Consider the following 14,070-nt stretch of genomic DNA (forward strand, 5'->3'; position numbering starts at 1 on the left):
CGAGCGCGGCTGGGCTCAGCACCGCGGCACGGGGGCGGCCATCTTGCCCGGCCCACAATGCCCCGCGGTACGGGCCGCCGCGCGGGACACGCCGCGCCGCGCGCTCCGCCGCGGTGACGGCGCGTTGCCATGGGGACGGGCTGGAATCCCAGAATCCCAAAATCCCACAGGTTGGAAAAGCCCTCCCAGCCCAAGGAGCTGTGCCCCATCCCCACCTTGTCCGCAGCCCAGAGCTCTGAGCGCCACATCCAGGAATTCCTTGGACACTCCAGGGATGGAGGCTCCAACCCTCCCCGGGCGGCCCCTGCCTAGGCCTGACCCCCTTCCCATGGGGAAATTCCTCCTGGTGTCCCTGTCCTGTGGCACCGCTGTCCCTGTCCCCTGGAGCAGCCCCCCCGGGCCTGCAGAGCTGGTGGTATTTGGGATTCACCCCAAATTCAGGTGAAATCCACCCCTGGTGCGGAGCTGCTGGCTCGGAGCGGTGTCCCACACAGCCGGGCGCAGCTGCCAGCTGTGCTTGGACCTCACTTTGTGTGGTGTGCTCGTTTATCCTGGGCAAAAAAGCCCAGGAGAGTGGAGGAGCTGGGCACAGCCCCAGCAGCTGTGTGTGATGTGTGTCCTTCCACACAGCAGGAAAGGCGGGTGAACAATTTCAGGCATAGATCCTCCTTGCTGTTCAGCTGAAGGTTAATGGAAATCAAATATTGCTGCTGAGAAAGCTCCTCAGTGTTTGCTCCTGGCAGCAATCGAGCCCCTCCACATTCACATTTGCAATACCGAACGTGTGAAAATCATTTCAAAGTAGAAATGAAAGAATACACGCGTTATTTAATTTACAGAACCATTAATTTTCATAAACACTTTCCGTGTGTTTACACTCAGGGAATATTTCCAATGCCAAGACCTTTCTTTACAAGAGGTCGGAACATTGGCAAGGGATGTTTCTTGGGGTGGCCAAGGTTTGCTTTTCCTCCTTCCCTTCCTGAGGCACCGATTCCTTTGTGCTTTGTGCTGATGGCTGATGATAGCTGCATGATTGTTATCAGGACCAACTGCAGAAAATGCTTATGGCTGCGTTTCTGCCAGCCTTTCATGAATTCCTCAACAGCAGCCACACAAAACCAGAGAATTACAGAATTCTGGCACGCTTTGGATGAGAAGGGACCTTAAAGATCTTTATTTCCAACCTCCTGCCATGCAGGGATCAGGAGAAACAACCCCAGCAGTGCACCTGAACGAACCCAGTCCCTGGGTGTGAAAAATGTGTATTATAAGATTGGCTCTTTTCAAATATTAAAATGAATACTATATGTGTTATGTTGGAAAGTTGTGCTGTATTAATCCTTTTAAGTACTGTGGTAAATATAGTTTGTAGGCTATAGCATAATATTGAAATAGAAACTGTGATGTAAGATACTTTTTGTAGCCAGCTCAAGGAATGGATAAGAGAATCCAGAAATTATTCTCATAAAGATAACAGCAAACAGACACCAAGATCCCAAGAGAAGAATTATTGCCTCCTTATCGGGAAAACCCAGACTCCTTCCAGATTTCAAGGGGCCAAAATTATTGATTTACAGGATGAGGGGGGAAGTTGTCAATAAACAGAGAAATCCCTAATTTGAAAGGCATATTTGAATAATATATGAATATGCAACAGGCTACTACTTTTAATGTTAATCCTTTGTTAGCAAAGTGTGCTCTGGGGCAGAGCAGAACACCCACAGGTCTGTAATTTTTTACTTTTTATTGTTCTTTGTGGTCCTAACTTTGATTGTCCAAATTCTTATCGCCCTAATTTTTTATAACTATTTTATTACTATTAAACATTAAAACATTTTAACACAAGTGATTGGTGTTTTTCACCCTGGGGCTGCACAGATGGATCCCACTAATCCCCGTGGGCAGCGTGTGCCCGGCCTGGCACCCACCCTGCCTGAGCGTGCCGCAGAAATCCCCGTGAAGGGCACAGCTGGCACAGCTGGCACAGCTGGCACAGCTGGCACAGCCCTGCCCGTGGGGCCAGCAGAGCCGTGTGCCCTCCCCTCCTCCTGCCGATCACTTGTTTTTAGCATTTTAAAAGTTTCATAGTAATAAAATGGTTATAAAAATAGTAATGTAATTAGAGTAATAAAAATTTGGACAATCGGGATTAGGACAATACAAGACAATAAAAACAAAGAGTTAGGGACAGTCTGGGTACCTCTTTGTGGGCAAAATAAGCCTGAAGAAGGACCCACGTTAGCAGAGGATTAACCCTTAAAAGCAACAGCCTGTTGCATATTCATACACCTCATCCATGATGCACAAATTCCATTCAAACACAGGACTCTGGTCAGTGTCAGCTTCTTCCTCTGAATCTTCAGGGCTGAGCAAGGCAGGAAGAAGTTAGTTTCTTCTGGTAATGGAGCAATAAATTCTTTTTCTCTGGAAGATTTAGGTGTGCTGTGGCTGCTATCTCGGTGCGAGTACCTTATTCCTCTCTTTTAAAAAAGTATGTCTCTATTTTAACATTGTAACCTAAAACTGCATTTAACACACTACTTAAGAACATTAATACAGTAATAAATAAATGCATGATGAATTTATTCATTATGTATTATATATCGTTTATTATATATTTCTAATAATAATTTCAATTTAATAATAAAAATTATTAATTAATTTATTTATTAATAATTCTTCTTTATACATTATTAATTATTTGGTGTTGTTTTCATTATTAACTATTAATAAGGTTATTAAGATAATTAAATTATATGTGTTATATCTAACATAACACATACAATATTCGTTTTAATATTTGAAAAAAGACAATCATAAAACACGCATTTTTCACACTGCCTGTCCCCTCGGGGGGACCCCTGAGGTGGGCTGGGCTCAGCTGGCCGGGCTGCAGGGCTCGGCATGGGCACAGGGACAGGGGCCCTTGGCTGGGGGTGGCAGCAGCAGCCCTGCCCTGCCCTGCCCGGCTCCCCCCAGGATCTCAGTGTGCCCTGTACAGCTCCTGCTAAAAACGGGTTAGAACTGCTGTAAAATAGTTGATAATTGTTAAGCATGTACATGTTTGGTTGTTATGTTGTAAAAGGGGTTAAAAGGGTAATTATAACAAATTACACCTAAGCAAAGTGCACCATCCCCCAGCGAAACGAGCCAGACTGCACAGAGCTGTAATGGCCAATCAAGCGCCTAAAACCTTCATGCAGATGAAGGATCCAAACGGAAACCAATCCAAAGGGACAGAGAACAGGATGAAAAGGGGGATTCTGAGGCAGGGAAGGTGTGCTGCTCCACCTGGGACATCGGGGACATCATGGGGACATCGCTGCTGAAGATGCCCCAGCACAGCTGCAGCATCCTCGGGGGGATCGCTCCTGCTCAGCCCCCAAGCCCCCTTGCTTTAGGCTTTTATTTTTTATAATAAAAGCTGAAATCACTTCAGTACCGGGAGCCTGCTCTCGTTTTTACCCGCTCCCGTGGGATTCTGCCTCTCCTTTCACTTCCCGGCACTGCTGGCCAGCATTCCCTGCTGCCAAAGCTCCGTGCCAGGGCAGAGGTGGTGCCAGTGGAGCGCCCTTCCCATGCACAGCCGACCCTCCAGCCCCAGGCTCTGGACACAATAACAGATTAAATCACCCCCTTGCTCCCGGGGAATCCAGGAGTGGAAGCATCACGTCAGGTAAGGCACAGTGAGCGATGCCCTAAACCCAACACGCAGGATTATCTTCCAGAAACACGTTTGGACACATTCTCCCACCTGTCACTCTTTTTAATGAAAAATCCTCCTATCTCAGGCTCTGTCAATGTCCTTTGTTTTGCCTTATTCAGCCACCTAATTCTAATTCCAGTTTTGGGCAGGAAGAAATACAGATACAGAAAGAAGAATGTTGCTCATAAATATCATGAGAGATCTTATCTCTCGATTTCATTACTCAAACTCACAGGTCACCAAGTGAGTCAGATGGATGCAAAGCTCTGTTCTCAGAGCCAAAAGGCCACCAGGCCACCTTTCCTGGGGCTCTAAGGGCAGGTGTTTGTGTGCAGGAGGCCACGTTGCTTCCTCAGTGTCAATTATAGGACATGAAATAACATGATGTGGGTTTTTTTTGGTTTTTTTTAGGGTAAAAAGGATAGGGTTTTTGTTGTTGTTTTTTTTTTGTTTTGTTTTTGTTTTTGTTTTTTTTTTTTTTTTTAGGGTAAAAAGGATAGGTTTTTTGTTGTTGGTTTTTTTTTTTTTTACTTTAACATTTATAGATTTTTAAAAGTGACAGTGGATTGGAGGGTGAAAGTGTCACCTCTCCAATGACACTGGACAAACTAATAGTTTATTAAATTTCTTTTCTTTCATAAAAGAATGCAAAATAATAAGTTATTTACAGAAAGTGTATGAGAAAGTTTGTTACAAGAATGTAAACATCAGAAGGTTTAGAAAATCTCCAAAAAATCAGGGTGACACCCCAGGGCAGCCCCTCCACGGCCGGGGCTGTTTGGGGCATTTAGGGGCAAACAACGAGGTTTGTTTTAACATTTCAGTCAGGGCAGCTTTGCAGCCTAAAGACAGTAGGTAAAATATTGATTAGGAAGGATATCTATTTTTAAGCGAGTCTGATTTCAGCGGTATTATTTATGCATGTGCAGCGCAGCCTCCCTCCCCTGCTTCCCAGCAGATGTGAGCGGGGCTGGGGCTGGGGAGGCAGGTGGGAAGGGGGCGGCCGCCGTTCCGTGCCAAAGCCGATACATCAAAACATGATTCACACATCGACTCCCGTCTCGGGAAGCCTGCCGGTGACCTCTCCTGCGAGACAGAGCTGCTCCGGCTCTTCCCGGCGGCTCCCGGCACTGCAGGGGAGGAATCGTGTCCTCACACGGGCACCGCTGCTTCCCAGAACCTGCCGGGGGGTTTGGTGCTGTACCTGCCTCCCCACAGGTGCCCCCGGAACCCCAAACCTGCCGGGGGGCTGTGCTGTACCTGCCTCCCCACAGGTGCCCCAGAGCAGGGCAGCAGCTCCTGCTGCAGCTCCGGCTCTCCAAGCACAGCCACCAGGGCAGGGATGGAAAACTGAGGCTTTCCCTGCCCACACAGGAACCACAGAATCTCCTGGGTTGGACAAGCCCTCAGAGACCATCAAGGCCAGCCATTCCCCAGCACTGACCACGTCCCCAGGTGCCTTTAAATCCCTCCAGGGATGGAGAATCCTGGGCAGCTGTGCCAGGGCTGGACAATCCTTTTGGAATAAGAAATTTTCCCCAGTATCCAACCTGACCCTCCCCTGGCACAGCCTGAGGCCATTTTCCCTTGTCCTGTTGTTCCCTGGGAGCAGAGCCTGACCCCCTCAGCTGCCCTCTCCTGCCAGGGAGTTTTAGGGAGTGAGGAGGTGCCCCCCGAGCCTCTTCCCACGCCAGGTGTTCTGCAGTGTCCCAGCCCCTGAGGTGATGGGATGTGCTCTTCTGTGCACACTCAAACTGCCTCAAAAATACAGGAGGCATAGAAAGGGTGTAGAGTGGCATCTTAGTCAGGAATGTGACAGGGATTCATGTTCCCGTCTCACGCTGAAAAGGCCAGAATAAATACTAGGTCAAAAATCTCTCCTTCCTCTTTCAGTGGAAGAAACATTTGGGCATCAGGGGAAATTTTTCACCAAAGAAGAAAAGAGAGGGAGAAGAAAGGTGATGCAGCTTTTGGAGGCAGAAAATTTGGGAGTTTTATCTGCTGGCTTTGCCTCCCCTGAGCTATAACAGGGCGAGTTTCCGGATGAATCAGAGGCTGTAGAGTTTAGTTAATGAGTGCATTTGACATCCTCGAATTCCAGGTAGTACACAAGTTGGAAGTCATTTAGACCGTGAAGCAGGCGCCGCGTTTGACCCCAAAGGCCATTTCAGTTCACCGCAGATGTAAAGATTTCTGTGTTCCCGGAGGCGCAGGGGAGACTCAAATGACCCCTCCGCACACCGCCGGCAATCGGCTGCTTAATGGAGCTGTTTTCCTCACAAAGCCCGAGCGAGGCTGCACTCGATACGTCGGGATGCGATAGATCGGAGGGTTTGGAGGAGCTGTTAATAGAGTTCTCCAGCCCGTCATCCATCTCCGAGCCGCTCATCCCTTATCGTTATCTGCCTTCGTCTCCTCGCTGGACGGGCAATTTGCGAGGTGATCGGGCTGTGGGTGTCTAACAGCACGTGATCGATGTCACCTCGGCAGATATTCTCTGGTTTTCTCATTATAAGTGCAGCAATGTTTCCTTAAACACCATGTCGCTGTTGTAGATCGGTGTCAGCTCTGACAGAGCAGCCCCAAAGCGCCGGGAGCAGCAGCCGGGAGCTCCGCTGGCTCCTCCCGGGCCGACCAAAAGCCTTCAGCCCAAAAGCCCTGGCTTCTTTTGCTGCAGGACCTGACATTTCCCTTTGGCTAATAAGAAATAATTCAGCGTTTACAGGGATTTCTCATCCTGTCTTCACTTTGGAATCTGGGAGCTGTTTCATGGAGCTGCTTTTGGAAATGCCAGCCCAAAGATGCAGAGCTTGCTTTGGAATCAGAACCAGAACTGGCTTGGTTTGATGATCTGTGATGAGAGGCAACCACCAAGAGATTGGGATCCCTCCAAAAGAGTCCCAGAATGGGGAAATCCAGCCTGGATCCCCCTTGGAGGGTTAACCAGTACGGTTGGTTTTGACAAAGGAACCCAAAAATCTCTTTCTCCATTTGGGAAATGCAATTACCTGTGGAATCAGCATGAACAGACCATTCCCATGGAACACATCAGGTGAAATCTTTTCCTCATGCCTAGGATATTTCAGTCCCAGACTCCTGATGCAGAGTGACACCCTGAACACCACTGATTTCCCAAATCCTGGTGGGTTTCATGGCTCAGGTGTTTGCTGAAATCCTGTGGGTTTGTGAGGCACAGGGTGAGCAGCCTGGTTACAGATAACAGCACTGGGATGAACATCCACGCAAACTCCTGTCACTCACCCCCGGGAGGATCTGCCCCTCATGGAAGTGAAGGTTTTACACGTTGTATAAATCTAAAATGTGGATTTCAGCAGGCTGAGGACTTCCCATTCCCCTGCTGGTGGAACAGGGAGGCTGTGGCACGGACAAGAGGCGTGCTCCACTTGCCCAGCCCCTGCCAGGAGTTCCTGTCCCTGGAAACACTGCAGCACAGTCAGCATCTCCTGGATCCACAACTCATTTATTTTGTATTTCCCAAGCAGAAGAGTCCCAAGAAGCCACAGCAGTTCCCCCCAGAGCACCCCTGACAATGTCATCACTGCACAGCTGGACAGTGCAAGCCCCCAGGAGCAGGGATGGAGTTGCAATTCCAGTGTGAAAAACCATGAACCAAACTGCTCCTGCCAGGTGTTCAGGAGCCGAGAGTTTTGCCAGACCATGAAGAGCCCTGCTGAGGCTCCCGCTGCCATCCCAGGGGGGCAGAGCTGGCTGGGCCCCTGCCATCCCCTGCATCTCCAGCCCAGGGAGTGCCAGCTGCACAGCAGCCAAGGCGTCTCCAGCTTCTCTCAGAGCCTGGAAGCAGCTCCTGGGCCTTTCCAGTCACCCTCAGTCTCTCTGCAGCTGCTGGAGCTCAACCTTGTACAGGAATCGATGCTCCCAGCCCTAATGCAGCCTCTGCAGAGACTCTCAGCATGCTGAGAGCCCTTTCCCCACTCAAAGCCGCCCTCGAGCTCAGGGTCAGCCCTCACAGCAGCAAGAACAGGGAATCCCTGTTGCCTTGGAGTGGTTTTCTCCATCCTGGCTTTAAAACCTTCTGTGTTTTAACCCCAAACTCTCCAACATGAATTGGCTCTGGCACATCAGATCCCCCACCCAGCACCAAGGACCCGAGGTCTGGGCAGCTCTGCTCCTCCAAACATCCCTGGAGCAGATCCAGCTCAGCTCCCTGATCACTGTCCCTCTCCCTGTGCTTGCACTCCCACCTGTTCAGCTCTGGCTGGGATCCAGGTGCCCCATCTGCACCTTGAACTCCTTCCAGGCTTGTCCTGTCACAGATCCATCCATCCATCCATCCATCCATCCATCCATCCCGCCATCATCTATCCCTCCATCCATCCCAAAGCTGGCCATGGAAGCATTCCCAGGCTCCACAGATGTGTTTGGGGTTTGTGTGGCCAGGTTAATGCAGGAGGGGCGTGCCAGGGTGGCATTTGTGCCCCATGGGGGAGCTCAGGCTGCAAAGCATGAGGAGGAAGGAGCAGCAGAGCCATCATGGCATGAGCTGACCACAGCCTTGCTCCTCACCCCTCTGTGTCACTGCAGGGGAGGAGGGAGAGGCTGCAGGAGTGAAGATGATCCTGGGGAGAAGAGAAGGGCGAGGGGAAGCTGTTTAAATATTTAGCTTTTATTTCTCATTATCCTACTCTGATTTGATTGGTAACAAACCGATTTCCCCAAGTCCAGCCTGCTTGCCCGTGGTGGTGATTGCTGAGGGATTTCTCCCTGCCCTTGTCCTGCCCCACCAGCCTTTTGCTCTATTTTCTCTCCCCCTCAGCTGGGGACAGAGCTCTGGGGGCAGCCGGTGTGCAGCCTGGGTCACCCCGGCACAGCACAGTAACAGAACACAACAGAGGGTGGGGAGAAAGGGAGCAAGAGACTGCAAAATAATAAATAATCATGGAAAAAACTAGGGCACAGCAGTGTCACCAGCTTTTGATGTTTCCTTCTCATCCTGCCCTGCCTCTTCTCCCACGAAAAGGGAACACTGCAAGGTGGGAAGAAGCTTCAGAGCAACAGGGACACAGAGCTGTGTCTGTTCAGAAGCACCAGAAGGATTACAGATAAATATTGAAGCTATCAAAGAAGCTTAAGGGATTTAGGAACCCACTCCCCATTATTATCCTCACTGGGGGAGGGGAAGTGATCTCTACAGCCCTACAGCAAACACCAGAACCATGCTGACTTCTGAAAGCCCCCACCCTGGCAGCAAATTCCCTCTCGTTTGCTGGGCAGGGGGAGAAATGACAAGGTTTGTAACCCACGGAGGGAGGCACCGTTTGTCACTGTGGGTGCTGCGGGGAGCCGAGCTCTGGGACACCCCAGAGCAGCCCTGGGGCCAGCAGGGCCGGTCCCAGAGCCGGGCAGCACTGGGAGCACTGGGAGCACTGGGTTGGCATCCATCCCAGAGCAGGCACCTCGCTCCTCTCACTGGAGGGAAGCCCAGACAGCGCTGAAAAACCACCTGAGCGATGGGCTGGGAGGAAAAGCTGGCGGCTCTTCTGACGTGCGTGTGTGCAGACAGGGGGGAATTCCTGCTCAAATCAATTCCGAGGCGGATGCGGGCTGCGGGGAGCTGCCTCCATTCAGCTCCGCTGCCGAGGCGTCACCGCAAATCCCATTATTGCCCAAACTCGGCACGGCCCCGCTCCGCCGCCGCCGGGGAAGCTCCGTTCCCGGCGGAGAGGGGTGCCAGGGATGTGCCACGGGCACAGCAGCGTGCCGCTCCCGGGGCTCCCGGGCACCCACCCCGCTCCTTCCCTGCCCCGCGGGCATCGCCCTCCTCGCCCAAAAGCCACCCCAGGTGGGCACAGCGAGGATGGGCTCAGGCCGCTCCGGGCAGGCTCAGGCACGGCTTAAAGCTTCAATCCCTGCTCAGAAAAGCACCGCAGGGGGCAGGAACCCAGCGGGACCCTGCCCAGCTCCCCCTGCTCCAGCCCTGTGTTCCTGCGCAGGAAACATCACACCCACCCCAGGCCCTTCTGCAGCTCTCCCTGCAATTTTGGCTACTGCCAGCTCCAGCACCCAGAATGGCTTCTCTGCCACACTTTTAAGGGGATGCTGCAGTTTTAAACCACAAATTAAATTTTTAATGAAACTTCATAACTGTTGTACCCAAATGTAATGTAATATTGATAGGAACTGTGCATCCAGCTAGCATGAGACTGCCCTAGAAAGCTTTTTAGGATGTTATGCAATATAGAGCTAAATTAATTATTTGTAATGAAAGGATCTGTGTCCCTGTAGCATCACAGAGACCTACTGGTACAGAGACCACACTCCCGAGCCTCACTGAGTGTAAATGTCAGGCAATTTAGGAAGAGACTGGCTGGTGAGATGGGAGCAATGAAAGCAAGGGAAGGGAAAAAGGGAAGAGAGTGAATGTGCGAGAGAGGGAGAGAGAGAGAGGGAGAGAAACAGAGGGAGAGATCTGCAAAGAAAGACTGCAGCAAAATGCAGCAAAATTCCCAACTCCTGTCCAGAGTGTGTCTGTCACAGAAGGGAATACTCCATCTCACACACGGTGTGTGCAGTGGCTGCACCCGTGCCTGAGCTGCTCTAGTGACAGCTGCACCCTTTAGAAGGCACAAAAAACCCCATTTTGCATATACAGCATTCTCAACAGAACCATGGAAAAGCTGGGGGCTGTTTCCCTGGTTCAGCTGCAGCAGGAAAAGGCTTTGGAGGTGATCTTGCCCCCCCACATCTGGGTTCTGCACAGGCAGTGGTGCTGTAACCAGAGACCCTGTCCTTGCTGCAGTTTCCCCAAAAACAATTCTTCTATTGAAAACAATAAACAATACTTCTATTAAAAAACAAAACAAAACCAAAACCAAAAACAAAAACAAAAACAAAATCAAAACCAAAACCAAAAAACCACCAATGTGGCCGTGTCTGCCCTGTCCTGCTTTGAGCCTGCTGGGGATGGGGTGTGGGGCTGCAGGGGACGGTCCCTCAGTGACAGCAGGGGCACAAGCAGCAGCTCCATGGCGAGACAAAGGGAGCTGAGCTCCTGGAAGTGTGGCCATTGCTGTTCCCCATCTCAAGCCGCCTCCATCCCATAATGGATCTCATCGCTCTCACTCCGCAGAGGAGACTTAACTGCGGAATCAGCATCACCCCACAGGAGATGGTTTATGTACAGCAGGCTGCACAAGCAGGAGGGAAAGCTTCCACTGCCTGCTCCCTGGGGCTCCAGCTCCTGGGATTAGAGAGATTTGTCCACTTTAAAAAGCTGTCCTCTCTGCATTGGTGATTCCTCTAACACAGAGGTTAGCGTGGAGCACAGACTGACACCCCTCACCCCTGCACGGTGAGGCCACGGTGCTGGGAGCACCCTGGGCTGTCCAAAACCATCCTCGTCCATCACAGTACAAATGTGCCTGCTGGCTTCTGTTCAGGGCTAAATCATCTGCGAGGGTCCTTGGGAGCTGTGCTCAGCTCTTTTCAGCCACAGAGCCACAAATCAGCTGCTGCCGAGCGCCTGGGAAGAGGCAAGAGAAGAGTTAAAAACAGGGGCTCCATTACTCCATTACAGCCACACAGCTCCTAAATCCACAGAAGCAATAACAGATCCTACTGCATGATTCAGTGATTCTGGGAAAGCTGAAATCCTGATCATGTTTTCCGGTTCTTTCTTTGCATTAGGAGCCACGGGGGTTATTTTGCTTATCTCTTGTAGCACGGCTTTGTTGTTTCTTCCCATTCAGGCATTTCCTGGTCTCCATCACCATAGCATCCGAGTGTTTATTTTATTGCATTTGTCACCTTGGTCTCATCTCCGCATAATGTGCTACGGATGACAAAAGATTGTGAGGGAAATTGGTTCAGTGACACGCTCAGCTCTGCCAGGGCTGTGCAGATGTGAGCAGGAGTGGGACCCGGCTCTGCTGCCTCTCACACTGGTTTACACTGGTGTCATTCTATTGCCTGCAGTAACATTATTTTTGGGTTGTGTTCCTGCCTGTGGCAGGATTAGACCTGCAGTCTTGTCAGCTTTTCTTTTTGCCAAAAAACCCCAAACCCAACCAGCACAGAAGGGAGAGTGCTCTGCCCAGCAAACCCCATGGGGTCTGTCCCCTCCTTATCCCCCTCCCTCCCTCCCTCCCTGCTGCTGCTGCACTGGAACACTGCTCAGCACAGAGCCAGCAGCAGGGACAGTAACCAGGGTGATAGAGCCAGAAGGAAGAGCCTGCTGGAAATGCAGATTTTCTCCCCAAATTTCATGCGCACAACACCCCAGAGGGGAGCAGTGCCAGCGGTGTGAGCAGCCCTGCAGGTGAGCAGCACCACGGGTGGCTCTGAGCTGCACAGGCAGGACCAGCAGTGAGACCCAGGAGCCTCAGGAAGGCTCCAAAGGACACCCAGGTTCATGAGCACTAGGACAGGTTGGATGGATGCTGATGAAAGCACTACAGGATGCCCACAAAGGTGCCCCAGAGGTGCTGAACACCCTGGTACAACTCCTGAGCTCTCAGCCACTTTGGTCAGCACTGCCCTGGGTACCCCAGGCTGGCATAAATGGGGAGCAGAGCATCTGAGGTTTGCCAGGCTGCCATCCTGCTCCTGCTGAGAGCCCCAGGCCCCTGGGTTTGGCCATGAAACGCTGCTTTTACTGTAGCACAGCAGGGCTGGACAGGGAAACAGGCTCCCAAGGGCAGCTGATCTGCCTTTGAGGAGGAAACACTCCCTGCCACGTCAGTGTGCCACAAACCTCCCGGGGCTGGATAAAGACCTGCTCCAGGAGAGGCATCAAACCAGTCACAGGTACCACGAGAGCAGCTCAGGGAGCTCCAGCCCCAGCCAGGGCTCCTCAGGCCTGCTCCAGGCAGATCAAAGGGGAAAGGACCATGGAGCCCTCGTGTTTTATCTTCTGCAGATCCGTGGACTGAAAGTCTTTGTATTTTATTGACCCACTTCACTAATCAAAATTAATTGCTTCATATTTCGCAGGATAACTTGGCATTATGCAAATACTCCAGCCATATGTGCTGCTGCAGTGCCGAGCTGAGCTGAGCTGAGCTGAGGGGCCACAGTCCCCCACTACCCCTGCAGGCTGCTCTCCAGGCCAGGAGTTTCCTACCACAGCAGGAGAGGACAAGGATAAAGCCAACAGGCAGGAGAGGCTCAGGGAGCTGGGACAGCTCCGTTTGTGCTCAAAGTGTCCTGGCCAAGGATGTGGGGAACAAGGGCAGGGGACACTGCTGGCTGAATGAGAATCGGCCTCGGCTGAAGTGCTGAAGATGAGAAAAGTGACAGCTCCAACAGCCACGAGCTATTCACCAAGGACAGATCCAGACATTACCTGCAAGGTTCTTTCGCTGATTAATAAAGCAGCAAAAAAACTGCTCCCCTGCACCCAGAGTGGGGCTGAGCACCGTCACCAGCAGGAGCAGCTGCCCCGGGACACAGAGTAGTTGGGGCCCATCCGTGCACCCCCCGGGGCCGGCAGCCCCCCAGTTCATCCTTGTTCTCCCCGCGGATCCCCGGGGCTTCCCCCGCTCCACCTTGCACCGACCCACGGGGCTGCCCCGGCCGCTGCTCCCGCAGCGCACCCGGGCACCCGCGGCCGCAGCCCCAGGAGCCCGGCACGGACACGCAGGGGACACGCAGGGAGCACCCACGGGGCACCCACGGCCCTGCTCCGGACACCGCACACACCCCGCACACATCGGTAGGTGCAGAGCCCGCACACAGCCGCGTGTACACGCACAGCCCGCACAGCCTGCACACACACGGACACACACGGACACACACACGGACACAGACACGGACACACACACGGATACACACACGGATACACACGCGGATACACACATGGAGACACACGCACACACATGCACACACACACGGACACACACGGACACACACACGGACACACACGGACACACACACGGATACACATGCACACACACGGACACACACGCACACACACGCACACACATGCACACACACGGACACACACACATGCACACACACATGGACAAACACACGGACATACACGCGGATACACATGCACACACACGGACACACACACACACACACATGCACACCCCGCACACACACGCACACCCCGCACACTCATCCCCCGCACACACTCCCGCACATCCCCGCAGCCCCTCCCTGCTCAGTCTCCCCTGCCCACGCGCCGCCCACGCGCGCTCCCGCCCGCCCACGGACACAGGCGGACAGACGGACAGACGCTGTCGGACACACGGACGCGCTCTCACGCTCACAGAATCACCACCGCACGCTCTCGCACTCGCTCACGCCGCGCTCCCACGCGGGGCCCCCCCGCCGCGGGCCGGGATTCCGCGCTCCGTGACGCCCCGCGCCGCCCCGCC

The sequence above is a fragment of the Onychostruthus taczanowskii genome, unplaced genomic scaffold (assembly GCF_017590055.1).
Source record: "Onychostruthus taczanowskii isolate IOZ18803 unplaced genomic scaffold, ASM1759005v1 scaffold30, whole genome shotgun sequence".
NCBI classification, from domain to species: domain Eukaryota; kingdom Metazoa; phylum Chordata; class Aves; order Passeriformes; family Passeridae; genus Onychostruthus; species Onychostruthus taczanowskii.